This window comes from Frankliniella occidentalis, unplaced genomic scaffold (genome assembly GCF_000697945.3).
Source record: "Frankliniella occidentalis isolate FOCC.00 unplaced genomic scaffold, Focc_3.1 Scaffold137, whole genome shotgun sequence".
Lineage (NCBI taxonomy): Eukaryota > Metazoa > Arthropoda > Insecta > Thysanoptera > Thripidae > Frankliniella > Frankliniella occidentalis.
Window position 1 is genome coordinate 533,491 of NW_026267264.1, and position 7,680 is coordinate 541,170.

Below are 7,680 nucleotides of genomic sequence, written 5' to 3' on the forward strand. Positions count from 1 at the left end.
CCGGAAGCGATTTAAACCACCGAAGCGGCCGCAGCGGTAGGCACGAACTGAGCATAATTTCACGATTGCATATAAAAATATGACGAGTGCAGCATGTCCGTCGCATCAATTAGGCTCAGTCGGAATTACCACCGCAAAGAAAATTAAAGCCATTTGATGAAAGATTTCTGAAAAAGCGAGCAACTCGCCTTTCACGTGAACAAGTGCTTCCTTCAGGTGAACACGCCTTAAAATTGGAGAGAGGCGTCCATTTCTGCGACATGATCGGACATGATCCTCGTAAATCCTGACCAAATCCAAAGTAATTTCACACTTCGCTTCTTAAAGCGCCTGAAAAAATTAAGCTTGTATTTTTGTTGTTACTTTGTTTATGGTTTTCGAGCAGAGAATGTCACTTTTGCGAATTTTTTGTCTCCCTTTATTTCTGGGTTGAGTGGTGTACACAGTTGTACTCCTGACTGTACACACCCACCCACACCCACACACGACCTTTCCCTCGGCAGTACTCGGTGCCGCGGGCGGGCGTCCAAGGGGAGCGTGTCGTCCTCACGGCCAAGCCGGTGGCGTCTCAGGGGCCGGCCGTGAGCTCTGCGGACCCGTGCACCCAGACAATCGTTTCCTTGAAAATACATAGGGAAATTTTCCCCCTTGTTCCCAAGAAATTCCCTTTGTTTAACAACACAAATTTCTGGATTAAAAGATTTTCAAGAAAAGATTACACGGAGCTAGGGCAAATTTTTCCTTTCAGAAGTGGACAGGAGACCGCTTCTGCAAATTTGATTATGGCCGATTGTGGCAACGCGAACACGTTTCCGCACACGCCGCTTTGCAGTGTAGGTGCCTCGGCGGGCCGCGCTGCTGCCAAATCGCACCGCCGAGACCCCCTTCTCATCACCGCCGGGCTTAAAGGCAGTCACGTGGAGCCGCGGCGTCCAGACCTGCTGCTGCCGCCGCCAGGCCGCCGCTGGGAGTGGGAAGGCGACGAACGAAGACGACGTCAGGTTCGAGTCCTCGCGGCACAGGTCCGGGTGGTGAGGGTGGGGTGGGGTGGGGAGGTACGCGGCGGGCCGCGCGCGACCAACTAACTTCAGCAAGTCAAAGCCAACGCGGCGCGGCGGTGCTTCAGAAGTCCGGCCCGGAGTCCTCCTCGAGACCTTTCCCTATATACTTCGGCGTGGCAGGGCGTCGAGCTTCAAAAAAATAAATAATTGCAAAATTCCCGGACTTTCCCCGGTTTAAATAAAATCCCCGGATAATAATGCCCATATAGCGTGGCGGCTGAGCACTGCTAAGCCGTGCTCAGCCGCGCTCAGCAGCGCTGACCCCGGCGGCGTGCTGAGTATCCAGAGCGAGTCAAGGACACGTGACGTCACGAGAGTGTGACCCGCCGCCTGGGCCCGGCCGGCCACGAGGCGCGGCCACACCAGCCAACGTCAACACAGCAGCGTAGGCGAGGTGCGCGGCGTAGTATACACCTAGTCTCGCACTCTCAGGACCTCTCAGAGACAACTTTACACAAACATTTCGCAAAAATTAAAAAAAACAACAACAATAACGTGTTCTTTTGTGCGCTTAATGTTGCCCCAGTCCCCCCCCCCCCCGGGGGAATGACATCCGCAGTTCCACACACATTACGCAGCAGAAAAAAAGTTTGTTTTATGTTTACTTTTTATTTTTTATTCTCTCTTCCTGATAGCGTCCGTGTATGTGAGAACCTGCGACCTTTGAATGTGATGTGTGTGTGTGTGTGTGTAAAAATTTAAGTACAAGTCCTCAGGGCCGCTGCTGTTATCGCCGCCAAGGGCATCGTGGTGAAGGACGCGGCAGATAGAACTCTCTGCCCGAACACTCCCGGGGGATATACGACCGCAAGTTTAGAGTTGTTTTACTTTTCGCAAATGCGGTTCACATTTACAATTACATTGCCTTTTGTTCTCGACTCGAGAAAGTTGATGATCAACGCGTATAACATAATTAAAAAGTGAGTGAAAGTGTGCATCACGTTTTGCTTAAGTCTTGCAGGATTTTGATTTGTGCAAAGCCATAGTTTTAGTCATAGATACCGTTAGTTCACAAAGACCAATAGGTAGTTAACGTCGGTTCACGGTGAACTATGCCAGTTGCGCACAGCTACGTACCACTATGTACAACAACTATGCCCAGCTATGTCCACAGGCACACACTAAATCCTTATGCACTTTGTTGTGCATACAACTTGCAGATTTTCATACAGCCATAATATTAGCCACAATGTAATGCATAACTATGTACAGTGTGTGCATAATTATGCACATTTTGTACACAGTTATGCATTCAAATTTGTGCATACTCATGGAAGTATAAAATTCTGCAAGTTTATGCACAGCAAAATGAATTAGGGTTTAGTGTGCACAGATTCGTTCAGAAATGTATTTATTATTTACAACTTTTACGTTATAAATGATATATTTAGCGCATAACTTAGCAGGTCCCCACAAAATTGAGCAGATTAAGCGCATCACAATGAGTATGGGATTCGTGTGCGCCGAGCGCGCGACCGACTTTATCAGCTCGTTATTTCAGGGGAGTTACGTGACGTTAAGTCCATTGCAAACGGCTGTTGCCACTTGAACGCTCTCGCGCGCGGGCACACGACGCAGAACGAACACTGTTAAATTCCTGTGAAGTATTTTGCTCCTTTGTAACTATAAGAATTTACTTCGCAATTACAAAGTGATGCTTTGCAATTACGAAGTGACCAGGGTTGTTAACGTTACTTTGAAAATGTATCGCGATACCGTTACCTCGTTACTCTACCCTCGGTAACGCGTTACCGATACCGTTACAGCCTTCGGAGAATTATAACGCGTTACGTTACTGGTAACGTCGTTACTTCGTTACTCGATACATGAAATTAATATTTTCAAAAAATTTCTAGAGAGAAACAGTTTTAAGATGTTAATGTATAATAAAGGGTATTTCATACGTAAAAAAAAAGCATGTTAACTGAAGCCAAATTTCTTTTAGAAATATGCTACGTAATGTTGTATACAATGAAATCTAGCAAAGAAAGCAACACTTTTAATGTTCTAGACAAGGGGAAAATTACATGCGAAATAAGTCTTACACCTGCCGCAAAATAAATGCGAAATAATGGCGAAATAGTCGCGAAATACCACCCAAATACCGCAAAATAACCGAAATACGTTGAAATAACTCGTACGCTGTGTCCCCTAGTCAGTCATTTCCCCATCGACTCTAGAGAAGTTCGGCGGAGCGAAACGGAGGCGACGCACTGCAGTGACTGACACAAATGTGACCGAAGGAAGCTGTCACCTGCTGTTCCTGCCCTTACCCTCTTACCCTCTTACCCTTCCGCCTAGCCTGCCTTCACCACTCCACCAGGCAGCACGCCGGTGGCGGTAAGGAGAGCGAAAAGACTGCTGACCTACGGCTGACTCATATGTCTGGGCCGGAGGCTGGCGCTGATACGAAGCGGCCTCCTTGTCACCATACCGCACTTCCTCGGCCAGCGAGCCAGCGCGGGGAGTCACAACATCCCCTCCTCCCTCCCCCAGTCCCGCGCCGCAGTCCAGCGGCCCTAAGCGCCGCGCCCAGCTATGCTGAGAAGTCATAATATAAGACCTGACCCCCCCACCCCCTCACCCCCTTCGGCTCTGTGGTGTTCACGGGAAAATATTGCACGATTGCTGCAGAGCGCTTAAACTTTAACTCCCTTCGCATCATCATCAACGAATTAAGTGTACCTATGTAACGAGTAAAATGTATCGACGTTACGTCTCGTTACTGACGAGGGTAACGATAACGCGTTACCGATACAGCCCAATTGAAAATGTAACGCGTTATCGTTATCGTTACAGTAACGAGTAACGCGTTACAGTAACTTCGTTACTGCGTTACTGTAACTTTAACAACCCTGGAAGTGACACTTTGCAATTGCAAAGCGATGCTTTGCAGCGTTTTCATTGCTTCGCAATTGCAAAGCATCACTTTGTAATTGCAAAGTAAATGCTTTCGTAGTTACAAAGGAGAAAAATACTTCGCAGCTCTGCAAAGCGGATGCTTTGTAGGAATTTAACAGTGAACGAAGGAACGGCGGGCTCGGCCGACTTCAGAGCCACAGCCAGGTACACGTCGTATACGTAGCCGCATCAACGCACAACTGTCTCTGCCTCCTTTAACCTTGGCGCACCTGAACCGAACACCACCACCGGCGCCACACCTATACACAAAACTGTTTCAGGCAAACTAACCCACACAGGTGTGAACCGAACGGGGAATTCAGCAAATAACAAAAGCGACACGGTATATCACCGTTTACACTTGTTGCTACTGCTGCTGCCAGTGCTGCCAGAAAAGTTCTGCAAAAAAGCGCCCAATACACGTGTGTGCTGTGGGTGGCATCTCCGCCTGCCTACTAGGCAAACCACATGCGCGCCTGTGCAGATGTTGCCTAGTAGGCAGGCGGAGATACAAGCCCGTTGCGCACAGGTGCATTGGGCGATTTTTTTGCATACCTTTCTGGCAACACTGGCTGCTGCTGCTGCTGCTCCCATTTAAACATTATTCCTTTCGCTCGGCGGGCTGACACGTGATGTGCCACGCGCCGCCCCGCCCGCCCCGCCAGCCAATCAGAAGCAGGGGCGCTAAGTCACTGATACGAGGGCGCTGCTGGCGCTGCTGGCGCTGCTGGCGCACCACCTGAGCGGAGCTAGCGGAGCAGGTGCCAGCGCCCAGCCGGGCCTTCGCCTTCGCGTCTCTATCAGGACCCGCGGGGCGGGGATGGGTGGTGGGTGGATGGGGCCGGCGGAGAATAGCGACGCGCGCGAGCTTTCGTATGCCAATTACTTGCACCGAGATGTTACAAACGGAAAGAAGAAGAAGAAGAAGAGGGAGAGGAACAAAATAAAAAGAGCAAATAAAGAAAAGGGAATCGGAGCTCGTCGCCCGCGGCTGTGACGTCACGGCGAGAGGGGTGACGGAAGACGCCAGACGTCACACACGCACACACACAGGCGCACGCACACACACACACACACAGAGGGTACCCACGATGGTGCTGGACCTCATTGGAGTTCGCAGCAATGAGCGGGGTGGGAGAAGAGAAGAGAAGAGAAGAGAAGAGAAGAGAAGAGAAGAGAAGAGAAGAGAAGAGAAGAGAAGAGAAGAGAAGAGAGAGGGTGAAGAGGAGTGGAATATGCACAGTGGGGAGAGATAAAACGACAGAGGGGGGGAGAGAGAGAGAGAGGGGAGAGGGGGTTATCAGAGGCGGGTCTGCTGGTAAATAGACAACCCGCGTCACCGCACCGCGGCATGTGAGGTGTGTGTCCTTCTATAGCGGCTGCCAATATCTCTAAAATGTCTCTAAAAACCACCGCATCGACCCGTTTCGTCCATTGACAATCACAGTAGAAAAATACAGGAGAAACTCCTAATTTTAAATATATTTATCGTAATAAATCGCGCGTGTTAGGTTAGGTGTATACAAATACACGAACATTTTGGTCCTGATCGCTGTCCTTCCCCTACCCTCCCTCAGGTGTCGGTGCCTCTGGAGACATACGAACATCAACCACGAGCGCTTGAGGCATTTTGTGTAGTGTACGTAGAACATCATTAGGGGAACATTGCAGCAGAACGTCACTAATAAGCCTTCAAATGTTTAAAACTATTTCCGAAAAACAGTTGCAACCCAGCCAGGTAGGCAATTAGTGCCACAAACCCCTGTGGGTAGGCAACCTACGATGCACGGCCCCCTGCCAGCCGGACCTGCATCCAGGGTCTATTTTTGGACCATTTACGTCTACATGGTCAAAAACTAGATCGTCCTAGATGTCTTTTAGCCTTTTTTCAGAGATGGCATCTGGCTCGGAGGTTTGAGGCTCGCGATGTTTTGGCATCTTCCTAGGAAGATCAGCTGATCTCCTTTATGCTTACCGACAAAATATTCCTCATACTGCTCTGCTGTTACGACTGCCACAACCTGCTTTGAGAGGGTTAACTATAATACCCCATTCAGACGCGCGCGCGCGCGCGCACACACACACACACATACACACACACACTTTTCTACGCGCAATATTACTACGTGTTGTGTTGAGAGGCCGAGATAAGAAATGAGGTGATGCAACATCATAGAATTGGAATTCCCCACCCCCCCTTTTCCCCCATTTTTCACATACGTACACAAATACACACGTACACAGTGTTTACATGCAATGAACCCACGCGCCGCCGCCGTCGTCGATCTCGAGTGCAGATCAAACGCACGCGTTAGCGCTTCTCGAGGCGCAACAGGCGACTGAGCTGCCTAATCGGCGAGGTCCCCGCCGTTGTTGGCCGCCATATTGTAGTAGGTCAATCCGCAGAGCGGAAATAAGTCTGATATAGCCATACACCCAAAACACTGAGCTCTTGGACCAAGTACATATTGCGCCTGATTCATAAATTTTTTAAGTACAGATAGAACTTCAATCAATCGCTTGAAAAATTAAGGATCACGTAGAATGTATAGTACTCGATTCAAAAACTCTAGGTGCACAGCGTTCTTCCACAGGCGAGGACTCTGTTCAGTTTTAGGAAAGCGCGCGCCTTTTCTCCCCACCTCTCTTCTCCCCCCAGCCCACTGCTGCCGCTGCTGCCGGACCTCGTCCCGGACTTCCCCGCTCGTCGCGCATGCGTTGCCGTCCAGGGCATCGTGAACTCCGAGGCGTCAACATCAACAACAAACTTTGGCGCGTTCCGATCCCGCCGCGTGCAGCACTTCGGCGTCATGTCCAACGCGGAAAGAGGAGGCAGGGGGAAAAGAGAAGGCGGAAAAAAAATCCGCAACTTCTAGTCAACACCCTCTCAACGGTCCGGCTCCGGTTTTGTTGACAGGTTCACACCTCAACAGTTCTTGAACCAAATAGTGCAAATCAGCATTAAGCACGCTAATATGATGGTCTATCAAGCCCATTTACGTGTTCCAAAAGACCCTGGGCTGCGCCCCCGTGTACACAAACACAAACACGTGTTCGAGTTCAAAAGGTGTAGCTCTCCCTCCCGAAAGGGTAGCGAGCTAAAATACAGTTACGGACTTATTGGCTTTGCTTGGTTTTCTCAGTTACCCGCAATGGCAACGCCGGTGCCGGCGCGCGGTGGCGGTGCGTAGCGGGACCGGGCGGGGCCGAGGGCAGGCCGTTGTGCTTGTGCTGCGGTCGTTCTCGGAAAGCTCTCGGTGGCGAGCTCCTCGCTGCTGCCAGCTGCCGCCAAGCATGCAGAGTTATGGCAGCTATGCGCCATGCCGATCAGCGGAATGGCGGGAGTGACGGACAGCGGGCGGCAGCAGGCATCCTCGCCGCTGTGGTCTCGGCAGCGTGCTCCGGCGCCCCGCCGGCCCCGCCGGCCCCCCGCCCCGTGACTCCCCCAACTTCTGACCACGCGGTCGCCGCGCCGCCACGCTCCCCGCGGCCAGCCCAGCCCAGGGCGGCGTCCTCCGGCGCCCACGCCACGTGCTGCAGCTAAGGCAGGTGCACGGCCACCGGGAGCCGTGAGCCTACGCGGAACTTGGATATATAAAGTCTATCGAACGAGTCGGAATCGAAACACGACGCTAAATCGAAACACGACGCGCGCTCTGCAGGCGGTCGCCGGGAGGCGGCTCCTCGTACCCTTTCGCCTGCCCCCCACCCTGCCCCC

At 51.3% G+C, this 7,680-nt stretch overlaps 1 protein-coding gene across 1 annotated transcript in view; it reads right to left on the reverse strand.

Moving 5' to 3' along the window:
• Nucleotides 1–7,680, reverse strand: part of LOC113211045 (forkhead box protein O) — a 60,151-nt gene that overhangs the window by 51,020 nt on the left and 1,451 nt on the right. The gene's annotated exons all lie outside the window — the stretch shown is intronic.